Raw genomic sequence first — 7,312 nt, 5'->3', positions numbered from 1 at the left:
TGACTTGCATGCTCACTGGTTGTCCTTGCTTTAAGTGCAGGGGAAAGAAACTATCACAAAGTATAAGACTGATTGCTTAGAAAATTTGCCAGGATCCAATCAGTTGCTGCTTTTAAATCAAAGTTTTAAATAGCACATGGATGAGGTAGGAATTTTAATTCATTTCAGCTAGAATCTTTTACTGAAGAAAACTTGTATACTCAGAATTACTTGGAAGAACAAGAAAGCAGGCGCTGATCCCATTGTGCCCAATTTTCAGGAGTATTCGTTATGGAGGGAAAGGGATTCACTGGTTTCAATGACACCAGTTCAGGTGGGCTATCGTGTAATCTGGCCTGTGACTTCTGTGATCAGTAAAGGAATAACCCCCTGCTCCTCCCACACACACATCTGTTAACTACATGCGGAATTTGGAATCAGATAGACAGGATACCAGCTCATCTGAATCAACTCAAGCCTGGAACACTGTCAGTGACTGCAAGTATAACTTCCATGAAACAATGGGGAAGAAAAGACAGAGAATTCTATCTCCCTGAACCATAATTCCTCACATGGACGCTCCAGGGAATGGTTGAGAAATACATTACACATGCTGTGTCTTTGTGACGAAATATGAATAGACCTGACACCTGCTCATCTCAATTCAAACAACAGGTATCAAAGCCCCAACTACCTGTTCAGAGAATATCCTATTTCAGCTTTTTTTATAGATAAAGCAACACGTTATGGTTGGTGCTACCATGTACAGGTATTATCTGACTATTTTAGAAACAGGTGTCTAATTTTTTCTATATGTTCTATTAAAATACAAGGAAATAAAAACCTACAATTCCTGCTGGGCTGTGCTGGGCCGAGCCAAGCCGTTGTGATTGTGCGAACAGAAAGAGCCTTAACTACTGTCAAGTAATCCCACTGAATGTGACTTCTCCCAGTTGCAAGCAGTCAGCCTGCCAACCTGATGTCACCTTTGTTTTCACTTTGTTCCTGCTAGTCTGACCAGTATTTACAGAATCATAGGAACACTCTTCAGTCAGTGCACCTTTCTGTAGTTTACTGCAGTGTAGTTACATATTGATACTGCAAACAATCAACTTTAATTCTTTTCAGTGGTTCAGCGAGAACACAAGTTTTTCATCCAGAAATCAGTGAGATTATTCACTTTGGGAGTGCTGGCAATGTAGAAAATTAAACAGGTCAATTAAACAGGATGATAGAGCTATAGGAGCTTTCCTCTAAAAGAAACCCACATCATTATTCAGGCATTATAAATTACACCTTTTAGGTGTGAAATGAAAGTACCCATTTGACATGGCACTCTGTATGACAAGGAATGAATATTTGGCTGAGGGCTGTAAAGCAAACCTCCACCTTGATGGAAAGTGTCATGGAATCTGTAATGACTATACAAAACTGGCAGGCCCTTAGCTTAATAAGGTCTCATCCAAATGACTTGCACACTAAACTGCATGGAATTCAATTTCTCTACCTCTGAAAGATGAAGGGCAAGTTGATCCTGCCAGGGATTCAAATTTATGGCTTTATGGCCTCAAAATGTGAAATGTATACCATTAAATAAGCCTGCTCAGTGGCTAGATAATATCACATGCTTTTCTGAGTTATTGTCAAAAAAAGAAAAGAAGGAGATGGGAGTATAGTCATAAAAAGGAGGTAAACACTGGATAATTAGTACTACATATTGCATACACAGTGAAGTGAAAAGATTAGGAAAACTTTGGTAGAGTATCTTGAAAATAATAAGAAAGGGGAGAAAATCAGCACAGCGGTAGAAGACAACTGAAAAAGATGACTTCTTCCTACACCCAGCTGTCCTGTGTGCCTAGAATTCACTTCTGTAAAAAATGGAGTATGTCTGTAGTAACCAGTGGCCATCAAAAAAACTGGCCCAGGTGTTCTAAGTGACTCCACTAGAGATATTTTGCCAACTCACAGCAGGTCAGGACAAAGCCCACTGTCACCTTTTTTCCTGTGAGAAACATGCTGAAGTTCTTCCATCTCTCACAAGTGAAATTCACCAGGACAGTGGTCATAAAAGGGAGCCAGCAGATCCATCGATTGCATTTTTACTGCTCCACTATAAACCTTGGATTATACTCTATGCAAGTGCAAAGAAACCAGGTAACTTCTCAAAGCTTTCACCCATCATGTAAGCTAAGCAGAAAACAATTACTTTTGTTCCCATAGTGTGGGAGCTTTCTCTTCCAGGCTAATTAAGTGGAGAGCGTTGGCTGGGATTTGGAGCTGCAGTGTAAAATGGGAGGCTGACATGAGTAGGTATGTCTGCAATTTACATGAAGGACCATTTTTCTGCATGTAATCCATTACTGCAAATCCGAACAATAATTTAGAACAGTGCTAATCCTCCACAGCATTGACCCTAAAGATCTTTGCAGCAACACAAATGAGATCAAAGGACAAATGAAAGTCTCTTAATCCCTGTAAGTGTGAGTTCAACCTAATTTTACATTTCTTTCTTTTAATTCTCTCTAAATCTGTTTTTAACTTTGCTTAACATTCATTATCCTTTTTCATGCCCTAATTCTGCAAGGGGAAAAAAAAAAAAAAAGCACATGTCTAGGAGTACATTCAAACATTTCTCCACTGGGCTGGTATTTTTAATATGAAATACTAGTTTATCTTGCCAGATGTTAAGAGTGGGAAGTAGGTGGAGGGGAGAAGTGGATGTAGGATATGCAATGGAGGGTTAAGATTGATGAAGGAGGTGCAGAAAGATCCCTTTGTGATAGCTATGTCACATGGATGAGCAGAAAATCTAAATAATAACTTCTAACAGTAAGATTATCAGGGATGAGAATTTCCTTCTCAGAAGGATTTACCGTCAATTGAAAAATACATACATACCAGAAGAGAACTGTATAGTCCTTTTCCAGCAGTAAGCAGAGTGGTCTTTAAGGGAGATGCATGTGCAAGGGTGTATTAACCAAAATCACCATTTACAATAAAAGGCAACAATCCTGAAGGTCCCTGGCATTATCTGATCACAATTCAACGTTCCTTCCACTTAGCCAACTTCACAACATTGAAGATCTCGTAGCTTCTGTTTCATTAATGAGGTCCCACATACATTTCGTAATGCAGCTATTGCTCAATAGTATTTTGAAGCCATGCCAATATTTTTATGTTACACAGATGTGTGTATTTTGGATACTGAAGGTTTTTTTCATTAAGCATTATTCTTTGCTAATGTGCAGTTAATAACACAATGGAAAAGCTTTTAAACTGCTCTGAGGATTAAACTGCTCATACTTGTTTAACTGCTTGATTTCCTAATGGATATAGTGCAGGATTTAATATTCTGCTCATTTACATTACTTATCAGAAGAAAAGAGCGAGACCTTCAACTGCGTATTCTAAAAACAACAGTAAATCATGTTTAAGTTGATTGATTTCTGCATATGTATTAACCCCATCTAATGAAAGGCACAATGTCTTCATAATACATTCCATCATGTTCAACTAAAGCTGAATATTTAGATTTAGTTTTTTTACTTAGCATGGTGAAACAGCATCCCTATTGCTTGATTGGATGTGACTTATCTCACAGCTGGATTCACTCCTCGTACAAAGCGTGGTGCTAAGTTAAAATTCCATTCCATCCTTAATTAGCAGAGTTACACTGATTTACATCAACCACTGCTCCAGCCCTATAGGTCTGTTATCATAATTGGAAATCTTTGCTCAAACGTAACAGACACAGAAAAACTTGTAAGGATTAGACTATACCCCTTTATTCACTCTGAGAATTACTTTAGCCCCTAACATATTCATTAAAATGGACATCGGCTGAGAACAGTGGCAAGAACTGCATGCACCACACAGGCAACTCTTCAACATGTTCTCTTTTATTTCAGTCCTCCCTTCTCTCTCCCACAGCTATTCCAGTAGCTGCATTATGATGGTGAATTTATGACACAGGTTAAAATCTTAGTATATAACCACAGGTTGAAACATCCCCCGTCACTCCCAATCAGGATGTAAAAGTTAACTGAGCCCAAATCTCTCTCTCTAACTATCAATTTCATGAACAACAGCTCAGAGTCAAACATTCATCCATGTAAGTACCTCCATCAAACTAACAGATATAATGCCTCTGCCTGCAAAGCACCGACTCCTCAACCAAAAGCATTTTGTGTTAAAAAGTCAGACTTAAACAGATATCTGTAAGAGAAACAACTGTCTAAGTCAATTCCCCAGGTATATTGTAATGCTGATTGATTAACTTCCTGCGGGCCTCATTTTTCTGCCACCAGAATGTTTAATAATGCTTTACTCCACAAGAGGCCCCACTGATACCCACTGGAACTATGCAGAGATCATAGCACTACTCAGCATGAGCAGGGACACACTCATAGCTGAACACGAAGAACAATGATCTCAGTTCTTCAAAGATAATCTTCTGTAAGTCCAAGGTCTGTCCAAATTCCTGAGGAAGGATCACAAAAGAAGAACTGATACTCCAAGAGCTGTTCTCTCTTATAGAAATGGCCACATTTAGAACCTTAGTTACCCTCACATGTTTAACTGAGGATGCTGTGAAAAATTAGTGTCATGAGTGCTAAAATAATCAAATCCATAAAGTTAACCACAAAATCTATTGGCTACTTCAGCCCACATATCGAGTTCGGAAAATGGCATTTCTATTATCAGAATGGCAGCTGCAATTCAACGGTACAATCACACCTCAAGCACTCTCATTAGCTGAATGGCCAATACAAATGGTGTTAATCATACTGGTGTTAATCAACCGGCATTTCACAGAAGTCTGTTAGGTAAAAATCAGCAAAGGTCAGAGAAACATCAAGGAGAATTAAATAGGATATGAGCAATCCTCTTCATTAATAAATGTTGGTTTGTTTTGAGGTTTTTTTCTGATGAGGTAATATCCTTTAAGAGAACTGCTCAGGAATTTAAAAAAACAAAATTACCTGAGAAGTATTTGAGTGTGAAAGTCTCAAGCATTGAATCAGTTATTCAGTTGGATTATGCAGAGCTCTGAGATCCAGGTGTGCACTACCCTCCTCCTTGTCCTGGACTCCTTTAAAAGATGAGCCAGGCATGCAGACAGAGAGAAGGCTGTGATGTATTCTGTTATGGTTCCAGTGCCTATGGTGATGCAGAGCACACCCAGAGCATGTTGCCTGGCAGTAAGGGTACAGGATGCATAATGGTGGACCCAAGATTCTTGAATATGCCACAGAGTAAACAGACTGCAGTGACCAAGATTCAATCTGAAGAGATTTTATGAATTAATTGTTCCTCCTTCATTAAGCTGAATTGACAGGTTTGGGAGGTGGTAATGTTGAATACTGAGGTGGTAGATTTGTGTTCCAGTGATCAACATTATCCTGAGTCTCCTCAGCATACAGTATGACAGTGAGGAAGAGCACCCAGCTCTTCAGGATCTCCTGTGAATTTGGGACAGCACCTTGCCATCTTTGCCACTCACCAGCAGTTTCCAGTCTGGTTTAATTGAAACCTGTAGTTCTATACTCTGGCATGTGAAAGTCAAGTTTATGCAAATCAATTACAGTAGGGAAGGGAGGTCTTAAATCATGTTATGAAATAACATCAACAATTCCATTTGGGTCTGAAGTCAATTATGGCACTGTAGCTGTCAAAAGATTCATCTGAAGCACTTGTTGCCTAAATTGAAGGCTGGACATCCAAATTGAAATGTCATTTTTATTAGTGTCTGACACTTAGAGAAATAGCCTCTTCTCTTCTAGTAGGCTATACCCATTAACTCCCATTAGTGCTAATGGAGTTATGCACATACATCACATGCACATATATCACTAAGCACCTTTGTAACACTCATAATACCACATTATATAGAAGCTGTTTTTTTGAAGTATGGTAGGAAAGAGTACAATATGGCATGCTTGACAGCATCTTCTGAAGGCCACATCAACATTTTAAACTGATATATAATCTAAGATACAAAGCTGGATCTTCATGCAAATCTAATATGGAAACAGCCTTCCTCTTGGATTGAATAAGAACTTAGCTAGCCTCTTTCAGGCACTCTTCATGTCCTAGTGTTACTCCTGTTTCAGTGTAATAACATGTAAGACAGAAACTGTCTATTTTTAATTGAGAGGCAACTGAGAACAGTGGCTCATGAATTGCTTTTTCGATTTTCTCTTTCAGAGAGAAAAACTAGAGGGTTTTTTTCTCTGCTATTTGGTTTTCAGAATCACTGCCCTTGCACTTACAATGCTTTATAATAAACTTGAAATTTAGATCATTAAAATAAACAATTACAGAAACTGAAGTACTACAAATAATCATTAACAACAAGCAAAACCTAATCCAAAGAACCTTCTGGCTTTAGCAAGTTTTGCTGCTCCTATCCATGGTGTGTAACATCCTCTGAAAGGACAGTACTAGAGATCAGCCAACAAAGGCATTCTTTGGAATACATATAATAATATATTGGGCTTCAGGATATCATTGCATTCTATTGCATAATACACTCAGACCTGTTAATTAAATTGCATTCATTTCGACAATCTTTTGATGAAGACCAGCAGTAGAAAACTGTTTGGGACGGGGCGATACTGCTTTCCTGTTTGTGTGCCTGCTTACTATCATTCTAAAAATACGTATGAGAGTGCGAACGTTTGCTTCATGCCCAGTTCAAATGTCTTCTTTTGTATAGCTCTTAAACTAACTGAGCTTGTTTCTGGGTGATCTGAATTGATTCCTTTCTTTATAGCTGAGCTATCTGAAGGAGCAACTATCTGTGCTGTCATTCAGCACAGGCTATTCTGCCTTTGGTTCTGTACAAGCAGGATGTCACATCTCAGAAGACCAAGTCCACAGAGAGGGATTAGAACAAAACACACAATGCTTGCATTTATTAAGAACTCTACCTTTTATTATAATCCCATGATGCTTTACATTATTGATTTGGCATTCCTGGCACTAATCTATCAATAAATAGATTTTTCAGCTGAAGAAATGGGTGACTAACTGTCTGACATCTTCAAATATCTCTTGCACTGGCTTAATTCTTGCACTTAGACACCATGTTTTATTAATGTTGAGATCCAATCTACCATAAAGACACTGTGTAAAAAAAAACGAAAACATTTACCATGGTTGCTCAGTGGTACTTCTCAGATATCAGCTAAAGCAACCTAGTAAACTGTGCAGAGTTCAAGCAGTAAGCAGCTATACGTATATTGTAGCACACACCTTAGTCATCTCATTTCCTCTTGTTCAGAGAACAGATGACAATGAAAACTGATTTCAAGTAGTTATGTATAAT

The sequence above is a fragment of the Lathamus discolor genome, chromosome 12 (assembly GCF_037157495.1).
Source record: "Lathamus discolor isolate bLatDis1 chromosome 12, bLatDis1.hap1, whole genome shotgun sequence".
NCBI lineage: Eukaryota > Metazoa > Chordata > Aves > Psittaciformes > Psittacidae > Lathamus > Lathamus discolor.
This window is presented reverse-complemented; position numbering follows the sequence as displayed.